This window comes from Aethalodelphis obliquidens, unplaced genomic scaffold (assembly GCF_003676395.1).
Source record: "Aethalodelphis obliquidens isolate GAN/ISIS:26980383/991018 unplaced genomic scaffold, ASM367639v1 scaffold47, whole genome shotgun sequence".
NCBI classification, from domain to species: domain Eukaryota; kingdom Metazoa; phylum Chordata; class Mammalia; order Artiodactyla; family Delphinidae; genus Aethalodelphis; species Aethalodelphis obliquidens.
Window position 1 is genome coordinate 3,302,965 of NW_020837991.1, and position 13,249 is coordinate 3,316,213.

Below are 13,249 nucleotides of genomic sequence, written 5' to 3' on the forward strand. Positions count from 1 at the left end.
ATTTTAATTGCTATCCTGGCTATCGGGGTCACAAATAAGTACCATGGAAAAAGCCCTAGTTCACTCACCAAAACTGCAAAACAGGAAGTGAGTCATCAGGAACAAGCGTCAAAAAGGACCACAGAGAATCAGCCTCCAAATACTTCATATAATGGGGTAGGCTGATAAGTGCTATAAAATGTGTAAAATTATTAAACATATGAAGGAAGAGGTGAGAATCATAAGAGCAGAATATTACATACTTAGAGAGGGCAGGTGCTCAGATAAAATGTTGGCTGCTACATGCGTTGACATCAGTTCCCAGGAGGACTCTTCTATCAATATTGTGTTTGACTGCAAGGAATAGAAAGCCCAAATGACCAACAGTGGTTGGTCAAACCAGGATATTTCTCATATAATCAGCAAAACTTTGTGACTTTGAGCCAGTTCTGGTGGAAATTTGACAAGCCTGAAGTATTAACCTCAGAGGAAGGCTTCTGTTGGTGCTGGATCAACTGCTCACCTGTGGCATCTCGGGCCCAGGCTCCCATCTCTCCACTTGCCTCCCTTAGTAAACCAATGTTTTCCTCATCCTTGCTGCCTCATGGTTATAAGATGGAGCTGCCACTCCAAATATGTCACTGAAAGGGAGCAACCAGTAAGGGTAAAAATCCAGCTACATCTGTCCCTGCTTCCTCAGAAACGTGACCACCACCATTACCACCACCACTACCATCATCATCTCCACCACCACCACCACTACCATCACCTCCACCACCACTACCATCACCACCACCACCATCACCACCTCCACCACCACCATCACTACCATCACCTCCACCACCACTACCATCACCTCCACCACCACCACCATCACCACCTCCACCACCACTACCATAACCTCCACCACCACTACCATCGCCATCTCCACCACCATCACCTCCACCCCTATAAAAGTCATAGTTTGTGTCTCACTGGCAGGAACCATGACTTACGTTCACCACTAGCCTCCAGGGATGCTGGGAAAGAGAGTATGTCACCTGAGGCTGACATATCACGGACCCCAACAACACTGAGATTCTTTTAGCAGGGAAAGATGAAAGGGAGGAATGCTGTTGAGTTGGCAACTGCTGTGCTCCCACAGCCCTCAGTTCCGACCCCCAACCACACACACCATTGCTCCTTCCCGTGATCTAGGTGGACCGAAGAGGCATGGGGACTATATCAAACTTTTAGGGGGAATTTTTCAAACTAGTGTCCTCACCCCTTCAACACCCAAGCTTCCACAATGTCCCCTGAGGTGTGGTCTCCAATCCCTATGGCCTATACATTGAATCACCGATATACTGAACGTGAGGCGCCCCTCAGATGTGCCAGGGCTGGCATGAAGTTTAAAGTTTCAAGGGGAAGGGTGGGGGGGAAGGGATAGTTAGAGAGTTTGGGATTGACATGTATGTACCACTATATTTAAAATGGATAACCAGCAAGGACTCTCTATATAGCACAGAGAACTCTGCTCAGTGTTATGTAATAACCTAAACAGGAAAAGAATTTGAAAAAGAATGGATACACGCATGTGTGTAACTGAATCACTTTGCTGTACACCTGAAACTAACACAACGTTGTTAATCAACTGTACTCCAATATAAAATAAAAAGTTTTAAAAAAATAAAAATAAAAAATAAAGCCGTACCCTGTGACGACCGGCCCCGGAGGTTAAGTAAGGTCCAGTTTTCCTGGCTGTCCACAGGTCCCCTGCAGTCCTCACACGGTTCACTCCCTCTGACTCTTACAGGTACCCTTCTCCTCTCAGGGACACTTCCTTCCAGAAGACTCTTATGTGGCAACAGAGGTTGGGCCAGGAAGTTTCTTGACTAAGGGTGAATTTAGGGACCTGCTAAAGAAATAAAAAGTGTTATCGGCAAGAGGTTTTAACCAGCTCAAGAAAGCACACTCTTCAATCATGTTCACAATCACCATGAAACCATGAACCATATGTAATACTTATACAATTAATAGAAAGGTGAACTTAATATAAAATTTCTGGGAAGAAGTCTACTGTTGGCCATTAGCTGACATAAGGAAGTTGTCCTTATTTGAAAGTAATAAAATTTGATAGAAAGTTAATACTTCAGGCTTGTCAAAAATTCCACCAGAATTGGCTCAAAGTCACAAGGTTTTGCTGATTCTGGGTTTGATATTAAAAACCACCCTGAGAAAGTTCCAGAAGCGGATCCATAAGCATCGCTGGTGGTAGGAACAGTTGTCCACACTGCTCTTGTGTCCAGGCCACAACCCCTGGTAAAATTTGACTATAAAGCCCAAGGCTATTTTGAGATGCGTGAGAGCAAGGAATTTGCACAGAATTAAGTGACGAAGCCATTGGGTCGTTAAAGAGCAGTTTGATTTTCTTTTTCCAAGGGACAGAACAAACTCTATCAAAGGCAGGACAGAGCAAATGAAGTTCAAGGAGAAAAATTCACTTGCTGAAGATGCTAAAAGTCTGTGTTAAAAGAGATGTTGGAACTTAAATATATTCGCATGCTTATATCCACTAACATTCCAATTCCTTACTATTTCCATTTTTTAACATAAATTTCATGCTATTCCCTACTGATGGTGAGAGAGGGGTCATGCCTCCAGACAGGGGCTGGTAGAGGGGAGCAGAGGCAGCAAGGAGAGAAGGACCAGGTGTTGGCAGAAATGCAGACACTTGCCTCCCTGGGGTTAGAACTGATCTTAGGTGTGACCCCAGGTACTCAGGTAGTCATCAGAGGCCTGGAGGGATGGACAGCATGCTCAGGTGGTAAGCGTGGTGGGCAGGATGGAGAACGCCCTCCTCTGTGTCCCAGCCCCCTTTCCCCAGGCAGCCTGTCCTATCCCCCCACCTACCCCCTCCCAATCTGCAGGAGGGGCTGAGGGACAGGCATGGAGACAGAGACAGGGACCCAGAGAGTCCTGGCACGGCTTAGCTGGGTGACCTTGGCCAGGGACCATGACGTCTTGAGCCTCAGTTTCCTTATCTGTAGAGTAGGCCAGAAGCATTCCTGACCACTTCGCAGACTTAGAACATCACCTGGCACATGTAAGCACCAAATGTGTTAGCTAGATTGTTACTCTTTTCCCCATTTACAGAGGAGGTGAAGTGATGTCTCCAACGCCACCCAGCTGGCGAGGGGCGGACCAGTTGTAAACCCCGCCCGTGTGCCGCTTGCCCTGTGGCAGAAGCACAGGCAGAGCTCCCTCGTGGGCCCGGGGAGCCCCGCTTCCCTGCCGCCCCAGGCTCATCCTTGGCAGGGTGCGCGGAGGGCACACGGGCGGGTGAGCAGGCAGGCTCGGTGGCTGTGACGCCACACGTCCTGACATCCTGACCCCAGGCGCTGGCCCAGGAGATGCCACTCCTCCAGACCCCTGGCTCCGCTCACCCCAACGTCCTCATCCGCCCAAGCCCACATCCTCACACACAACCAACACCTTGTGACCGCAATGTGGTCACAGCTGCGCGGGTGGACCAGTCATCCAGGGCCTCAGTGTTCTCCTCTCTAAACTGGACAACAGAAGCGCCACTGTTGTGAGGATGGTGGAAGCAGGTGCTCCTCTAGCTGCCAAGTGCAGAGCCCACCCGGGCGAGGGCTCCGTGGCCTGGCTCATCACCTAAAATGTTAGGTGCATTTCCCCGGTTCTCCTCTGGACAGGTTTCCCCACCATTCAGTGGGCGGGGTTTCCACCAAACGCCTCCAACCGGCGAAGAAGACGTGGCCAGGGTGAGTGACCACAACATCCCTGACCAGCTAGGCATTGCCCCCAACCTCCAGCAGCCAGAAGAGGCGAAACGGGACGGCACGTACCTGGCTTTAGTGAGCTGAACGACGGAAAACCCTGGCTTTGCATACCTCAGACGATGTTGGCCAAGATTAAGGGTTTCCTTAAAAAGAAAGGAATGAGAAGAGGGAGGATGTGGCTACAGAGATGACCCAGGGGGAGGACAAAGGCTGCGGAGTTCCAGCGTGACTGGTGGTCACAGTGAGATGACTGCTGACTTCATCTCTTTGTCCGATCAGTGCTGACGGAGTGGCTACTACACGCCAGGTCCCGCCCTGCAGAGCCTGCCCTGCGAGCAGAGAGGCCATGCCCTCAGGGCCGATGTCCCAGGGCAGTATGACTCACCCACCTCAAAATGTTAAGCACAAGGACTCCTCTGGTGGCGCAGTGGTTAAGAATCCCCCTGCCAATGCAGAGGACACGGGTTTGAGCCCTGGTCCGGGAAGATCCCACATACTGTGGGGCAACTAAGCCCACGAGCCACAACTACTGAAGCCTGCGTGCCTAGAGCCCGTGCTCCCCAACAAGAGAAACCACCGAAATGAGAAGCCTGCGCACCGCAATGAAGATTAGCCCCCGCTCGCCACAACTAGAGAAAGCCAGTGTGCAGCAACAAAGACCCAACGCAGCCAAAAATAAAAATAAATAAATAAGTAAATTTTTTTTAAATACCAAAAAAAGGTTCTTTAAAAAAATTTAGGGCTTCCCTGGTGGCGCAGTGGTTGAGAGTCCGCCTGCCGATGCAGGGGACACAGGTTCGTGCCCTGGTCCAGAAAGATCCCACATGCCCCGGAGCGGCTGGGCCCGTGAGCGCGTCCGGAGCCTGGGCTCCGCAACGGGAGAGGCCACGACAGTGAGAGGCCCGTGTACCACAAAAAAAGTAATAATAATAATAAAAATAAAAAAATTTTTTAATGTTAAGCACAGCTCCTAACCATCCAATGTCATGTCCTCTGCACAAGGTTGTGTTTTAAGAGGATCATGTGCTTTTTCTTGCTGTATTCCTAGAATAAATCCTATTTTGTCATGGTGTAGTGTTACTGGATTTAATTTTCCCCTATTTAGTGTTTTTACACTTATATACAAAAGTGAACTTGGTCTAGAGTTGTGAGCTCGCATGCGTCCGTGTGTGTGTGTGTGTGTGCACACGTGGGTGCTGACTTTATCAAGTTTTGACATCAAGGAAATCCTATGGGAATTACTTACCTAAAGTTTGGTAGACTTTGACTATAAAATTGCTTGCACCAATGAGAAATTACAATAGAAAAAAGTATTATATTTATAACAGCAATACAAAATAAGTATCTGGATATAAATTTCTCTCCACCGTACTGTTCTTTTTAATTGATGTATCTTTTACGTACAACAAAATGCAAAGATCTTCCCCTTTCAGTTCAAGAATTTTGACAGTTGCAAACAACCAAATCAATATCCAGAATATTGGGGCTTCCCTGATGGTGCAGCGGTTAAGAATCTGCCTGCCAATGCAGGGGACACAGATTCGAGCTCTGATCCGGGAAGATCCCAAGTGCCGCGGAGCAACAAAGCCCGTGTGCCACGACTACTGAGCCCACGTGCCACAACTGCTGAAGCCCACACGACTAGAGCCCGTGCTCCGCAACAAGAGAAGCCACCACAATGAGAGGCCCATGCACCACAACAAAGAGTAGCCCCCGCTCACCGCAACTAGAGAGAGCCCGTGAACAACAATGAAGACCCAACACAGCCAAAAAAAATTTTAATGAAATAAATTAATTAATTTTTTTAAAAAGATCCAGAATATTTCCATCACCCCAGAAACTTCCTCATGCTCTTTTTCTGCCAATACCCGACACACACTTTCAGAATCAATCACCATTATGATTTCTACCACCAGAGGCTAGAAATTCTAGAAATTCATGTAAATGAAACATACCATATGAACTTTTTTGTGTCTGGTTTCTTTCACACAGCATAATATTTTTGAGATTCAACCCCATAGCTGTGTGCATCGATAGTTCATTTTATTGGTAAGTAGTATTCCAAAATTGTACATCAAAATTGTTTAATTCATTCCCCTATGGAGGGATTTGGGATGTTTCCAGCGTTTGGTAATTTGAATAGAGCTTTAATGCACATTCACGTGCAAGCATTTTTTTGGACTCTTGTGTAGGTTCCTAGGAGTGGAATTGCTGGGTCATAAGATATGTGTAAGTTTAGCTTCATAAGGAACTGCCATCCTATTTTACATGCCCACCAACAATGTATGAGAGTTTCAGTTGCTCCATGTTTGATATTGTCAGTTGTCTTAATTTTTGCTAGTCTAGTAGGTATATAGTGGTAACTCCTTGCAGTTTTAATTTGCTTTTACTTGATGACTGTTAATGTTGAGCATCTTTTCATGCACTTCTTAGCCATGTATACATCTTCTTTTGTGAATTGATGACAAGTCTTTGCCCGTTTTAAGTTGGGTTGTCTGAATATTAATGATTCTTAGGAATTCTTCAGTACGTATTATAAATATGAATCCTTTATCCATATTATGAATGCTTTCCTCATCCGTGGCTTGCCTGCATGTTTTCTCTTAATAGCATCATTTGATGCTCTTGATGATGTCCAGTTATTATTTTTTGATTTATGGTTCATGGTTTTTGTGCAAATTTGTTCAGTGTCTTTGTCTTCCTCAAAATTGTAAATATTCTCCTATGTTTTTGTCAAAAAGATCGATGGTTCTAGGTCCACATTTAGATGAATTTTTGAATTATTTCCTGTGTGGTATTGTTTATTTTTTATGCAGATATCCAGTTTGTTTCAGCATCATTTGTTTAACAAGTTTTCCTTTCCCCTTTGAATTAACTTGATTCCTTGATCAAAAATCAGTTGAAAGGAAGAGGCATCTGCCCTCCTAAGTTCACTGCAGTATCGTTCACAACAACTAAGATGTGGAAACAACCTAAATATCTGTTCACAGATGAAAGGATAAGGAAAATGTGGTACACATTTTAAATGGAATATTATTCAACCTTTAAAAAGAAGGAAATCCTTTCATTTGTGACAACATGTATGAAACTGGAGGTCATTATGCTAAGTGAAATAAACCAGACACATAACTACAAATACTGTATGATCTCACTTATATGTGGCATATTCTTTTAAAAAGCCAAACTCATAGTAACAGAGAATGGAATAGTGATTACCAAGGTCTGGGGCATGGGGGAAAGGAGTAGATGTTTTAAAAAAAAAAATCAATTGACCATATTATGTAGGCATATTTCTGTTCCCCATATCCAATGTCTATCCTTATGGCATCCTTTACCACCTTGATTAATGTAGCTTGGTTGTAAGTCTTAAAATCAGGTAATGCACCTCATTCATTTTATTCTTTTACAAAGTATTTTGGCTCTTTCATATCCTTTACTTTTTCATATAAATTTTAGAATCAGCTTTCTTCAAAAAGGCTGTGTGGAAGTTTGTTTGGCACTGTGTTGAGTCCATAAGCCAATTTGGAGAAAATGGGCATCGTCTTAATATTATGGACTCCAATCCATGAACATGGTATATCTCTCCATTAAGTTGGCCCTTATTTAATTTCTCTCAAAAATGTTTGTGCAATTTTCAGTATGAAAGTCTTGCTCATCTTTCATCAGATTGGTTCATAGGTATTTCAATGTTATTTTTAAGTTTTTTGTTTTTGTTTTTTTTTGCGGTACGCGGGCCTCTCACTGCTGTGGCCTCTCCCATTGCAGAGTACAGGCTCCGGATGCGCAGGCTCAGCGGCCATGGCTCACAGGCCCAGCCGCTCCATGGCATGTGGGATCTCCCCGAACCGGGGCACAAACCCGTGTCCCCTGCATCGGCAGGCGGACTCTCAACCACTGCGCCACCAGGGAAGCCCTATTTTTAAGTATTTTTAATTTCACTTTTGTAGGTTTTTGTATGCCTCCTTCATAAGATTGAAGATATTCTCTTCTATTTTTAGTTAGCTGAGATTTTTTGTAATGAATATGTGTTGAATTTTATCGAATTCTTTTTCTGCATTTTTAAAAATAATGATACATTTTTTTTTCTCCTTTAGTCATTTAGTTTCCTTTAGTCACCACTTTATGGTGGTTAATTACATTGATTTATTTTTGAATATTAGATAAACTTTTTTATCCTTGGCATAAATCCCACTTGATCATTATATATTTTTCTTTCTTTCTATGTTTGCTGAATTTGATTTGTTAACATTTTGTTAAGAATTTTTTCATGTATGTTTATGAGGGATATTAATCTAATTATAATTTTCTTGTCAAATGTTGGTATCAGGGCTATGCTGGCCTCATAAAATGAGTTGAGAAGTATTCCCTCCTCCTTTATTTTCTACAAAGGATTATGTCAGATTGGCATTAGTTTGTCCACAAATATTTGATAGAATTTCCTGAAAGAGCCATTGGGCCTGGAGTTTTCATGGTAGGAAAGTTTTTAATTATAAGTTTAATATCTGTGATAGACATAAGGCTATTGAGACTTTCTATTCTTGTGTGAATTTTAGTAATTTGCAGTTTTCAAGGACTTTGTCAGCTTCATCTAAGTTGTTGAATTTCCTGGCATAGCGTTGTTCACAATAGTCTCTCATTACCACTTTAACATCTGTCTGATCTGGGGTGGAAAGGTTTTTTATTTTTGTTTTTGGTTGATTTTCTTTTTTTTTCCCCCAGCATTTAATGTTGTTTCACTGTCATCTGCCCACCATTTATTCTCTTTTTTTAAAATATTTATTTATTTATTTTGGCTGCATCGGGTCTTAGTTGCAGCAAATGAGATCTTCCTTGCAGCACGCGGGATCTTTTGTTGTGGCACATGGGTTCTTCGTTGCAGCATGTGGGCTTCTCTCTAGCTGTGCTGTGTGGGCTCTAGGGTACATGGGCTTAGTTGCCCCATGACATGTGGGATCTTAGTTCCCTGATCAGGGATTGAACCCACATCCCCTGCATTGGAAGGCAGATTCCCAACCACTGGACTATGAGGGAAGTCCCCTGCCCTCCATTCACTCTGATGAAAAGTCAGCGTAATTCTTTCTACTTTTCCTCTGTATATAATGCCTTTTTTCCTCCGGCTGCTTTTAAGATTTTATCTTTATCTTTGGGCTTCAGTAATTTGACTATGACGTGCCAAGGTGTGGTTTTATTTGTTTTTACTCTGCTTGAGGGTCACTGAGCTTCGTGCATCCGTGGGGTTATTGCCTTTCATCAATCTTGTTAAATTCTGTATCATCTCTGTTAAATATTTCTTTTGCCCCAATCTCTCTAGCCTCCCCTTGATGCTCCACTTACACATTTATTGGACCATGTGGTATTTTCCCACAGATCTCAGATAATCCCTTCTTTTTTTTAATATTCTTTTATTTTGTATTTCAGTTTGGAGATTTTCTCTTGACCTATCTTCCAGTTCACTGATGTTTTTTCTGTTGTTCGTTAGCAAATAAATTTTGTGTTTTCAATAAAGTATTTTTCATTTATAGAATTTCCAGTTTGTTCTTTTTTTTCTTTTAAAGACTTTCTTTTAATTTATTTATTTTATTTACTTATTTTTGGCTGCATTGGGTCTTCATTGCTGCACGTGGGCTTTCTCTAGTTGCAGTAAGCGGGGGCTACTCTTCGTTTCTCATTGCAGTAGCTTCTCTTGTTGCGGAGCATGGGCTCCGTGCACGCAGTCTTCAGTAGTTGTGGCTCATGGGCTCTAGAGTGCAGGCTCAGTAGTTGTGGCACACGGGCTTAGTTGTTCCACGTCATGTGGGATCTTCCTGGACCAGGGCTCGAATCCATGTCCCCTGCATTGGCAGGTGGATTCTTAACCACTGCAGTACCAGGGAAGCCCTGGTGTATTTAACTAAACAGAAAATTAGAACTTCTATATGACAAAAAAATATGAATTAAAAGATAAATGAAAGTCTTTGAGAAATTATTTCTAAAATCTGTAATAGACATGGGATTAACACTATTAATATTTTAGAAACTAATAAAAATAAAAAATAAACACCCCAATAGAAAAACAAACTAAGAAAATGAGTGGGTAATTTGCAAAAGAAGAAAATAAATGGTCGAAAAGAATGAAAACAGTTCACCATTACCAGTAATTGAATAAATGCAAATTAAAACAGTGAGATACCATCTTTCACCTGTCAACCTACAACAGTTTGAAAATAGTAAGAGTCCTTCATTCAGTAAATATCAGTTCAGCATCTTCTACATGCACCATCTGTATGTATCCCTGGGAGCTGGAATCCAGAAGTGAACTGACAGTCTCTGCACTTAGGGCCTAGTGTGGGCAAGACAAGGTGATAAGTGTAAGGGAGAAAGATAAGGGAAAGAAAGGGGGCTACAAAATAATGGGGAAAGGGGATGGCTCTTTTACATAAGATGAATGGGGAAGGCAATTCTAATCAAATAGTATCTGAGCAGAGACCTGAAGAAAGTGAGGGCTGTTTGGATGTCCGAGAAAAAATATTTCAGGCAGAGGGATCAGCAGGTCAAGTCAGGGATCAGCCCCTGAGGGCAGGACATGCTAGGAACACTCAGGATAACAGTAGGAAAGCCATCCTGTCTGGAAATGAAGGGGAGCATGAATGATGGAGTCAGAGACCTTGAGGTTCTGGAAACTAGTTTTCTCATACACTGTTGGCAGAAAGCCCTGGGTTGTTTTTTTTTAATATTTATTTATTTATTTGGCTGCGTCGGGTCTTTGTTGCGGCACACAGGCTCTTCGTTGTGGTGCACGGGCTCCAGAGCGCACAGGCTCAGTAGTTGCAGTGTGTGGTCTTAGCTGCTCCACGGCATGTGGGATCTCATTTCCCAGACCAGGGATAGAACCCGTGTCCCTTGCATTGGAAGGCAGATTCTTAACCACTGGACCACCAGGGAATTCCCAGAACATTGCTTTTTATTTCTCCACCTGCTCGATCTGCTTGACAGCCCCGTCCCAGGGTTACAACAGAGAACACCTGATTTAGCCCCATCCAGTCATTCTAGACAGATCCAATCATTGTTAAGGCTTTATCTTCTTTCTTTTTTAATTTTCTTTCTTAGCTTTTGTTTATGAAAAGTTGGAATCCACACAGAAGTAGAGAGCACAGCATAATGAACCCACCGACACCCATCACATTTCATAGGCACCCCTCCCCACGGGAGCATTTTAAAGCAAATTCTGGGGCTTCCCTGGTGGCGCAGTGGTTGAGAGTCCGCCTGCCAATGCAGGGGACACGGGTTCATGCCCCAGTCCGGGAAGATCCCACATGCCACGGAGCGGCTAGGCCCGTGAGCCATGGCCGCTAAGCCTGCACGTCCGGAGCCTGTGCTCCGCAACGGGAGAGGCCGCAACAGTGACAGGCCCGTGTACTGCAAAAAAAAAAAAAAAAAAAAAATAAAAGCAAATTCCATAAGTGCTTCAGATTGTGTCTCTCATCAGATTGTGATCCTCAAATCCTCCCTTTGGACAGCCTGGTCTCCACTTGCACGGCTCAAGTAAATTCTTTCAGAACCCTGAATTCTTAGGAGTCCAAGCATGCCCAGGGCAAGATGGCAGGTGAGATTCACGGGAAGCGGGCTCACTGCTGGGACTGATGTAGCCACTGTCCCACGAGGGGAGGCTGGTGGAGCCGCCCGCACGCATGGGCACGGGCTTTACTACAACCCCAGACCTGGCCCAATGGCGCACGGGAAGCCACCCTGCCCTGGGACGCAGTCAAGTTCCGAATCCCTAGCTGGGGCATCAGAAGCCTCCAGGCCCCACCTCAGCCACAAAGAAACTGAAGCCTGCTTGGGAGAACAAATCCAGCCTGCCCGCCACGCGTAGCCTATCGGGGCTCCCCCCTGTCGGCACGGGCTGCCCTGCAGAGCGGATGACACCACCGAGCAGCTCTGAAGGGACTGGGCCCCCCCACAGACACCTCTGTATTCACGGACACCTACTTTCATCTTGAACTGTTAAGAGACGAAAGTTTTCAAAAAAGTTTATCTCGCAACAAAGTCTGCCTTTCAAGCCTACCGGCCAGGTGCAAACTCAGAAGGTCTCATTTTGGAGTTCTAAAGCTGAAGATTGCTCCTGCGTGCCCAAACTGCCCGAGGCAAGAGGATGCCTCCAGCGAAAAGAGGGAGACTTCAGGACCAGGGGATGCAAATGAGATGGGTGTATTAACATATGCAAAACATATTATTCCCTTGAAAAAGTGATGAAGGCTGTGTGAGGGAAACAAGGGCCCCGAGGCACACTCAGTAGGGTCCCAGGGTGGGAAATGCCAAGCCAAGAAGAGTTGGGCCAGCGCAGGGGGAGGTGGAGGCTGGACCCCACCCAGAACCTGGTTCTTGGATTCCCCCAGGGCTCAGCTGCCCAGAAGTGTGAAGGTGAGGGGACCCTCAGCCCTGGCTCTCACCAGGCATGGGATAGTGTCACCTTGGCCAAGACAATTCCACTTGTTCAGCCTTAACGTCCCCATCTGTGAAACAGGGGAATGATGCCCGTAGGGCAGCTGAGAGAACTGAAAAAAATAATGCCCAGAGGAGGCCCGTCCAAGGGCTGGCACATGGGAGGAGCTGGTCGTCTGTATTCAGTAGAGTGCTTCCTACAGATCTTTAGTGCGCGATGGACGTTGGTTCACTTACTCCTTACAATGACCCTACGAAGTAGTCTATCCTCATTTCACAGATGAGAAAACAGAGGCCCAGGGAGCTCAAGTAACCTGCTCTGGGTTACACAGCTGGTTGGACAGAGCCGGGAAGTGAACACAGCACCCTGATTCCTAACAGCCCCACTTGACTTTGTTCTTATATGGCTGAGGCCGAGACCCTCCTCCTTGGGCCCCTGCCCCACATGGCCTCAAGGGACCAGCCTGAGGAGGGAAGGGGTGTCCCAAGCCTCCGTCACCCAAAAGCCAAAGTCCCACAAGGAGGCTCTCTTCCAGCCCCAGGGTGGCCGGGATGTGCAGGCAGGCGTTGCACTGCAGGCCCCCATCCCTGGGCCTCATCTGAGGTGCAGCCTCACCCTGCCTTGCAGGCCCCAGCCATGAAGCAGAGGCCTCCATTCCCTGCCTGCTTCCTCCTCTGCTGGCCCTGTGGCCTTGGCCTGGCCTCCCTGAGCCTCAGCTTCCTCATCTGTAGAGAAGGGGCGACAACCTGACTTGCCTGAAAAGTTGTTGTGTGTGCAGATTAAATGAGATGATGCCTGAGAGGCGGGTAAGGCTGGTTACCGGCACAGAGGCGGCCTCACTGCCCCGGGCAAGTGGGTCTGAGCTGTGCTCACCGGCCCTGCTGCCCACCTGAGCCAGAAGCAGACCCCTTCCTGACCACCAGCCACGTGCAGCCACCGCAGGGAATTGGGCCCAGCCCAGACCTCAGCCAGGCAGGTGTCCTGGTTCACCGTGCCCACGGTGTGAACCCTGGCCCCTGAAGCTGCAGAACTGAAGTAGATGCTATAGCAGGGGGCTAGCCCTCCC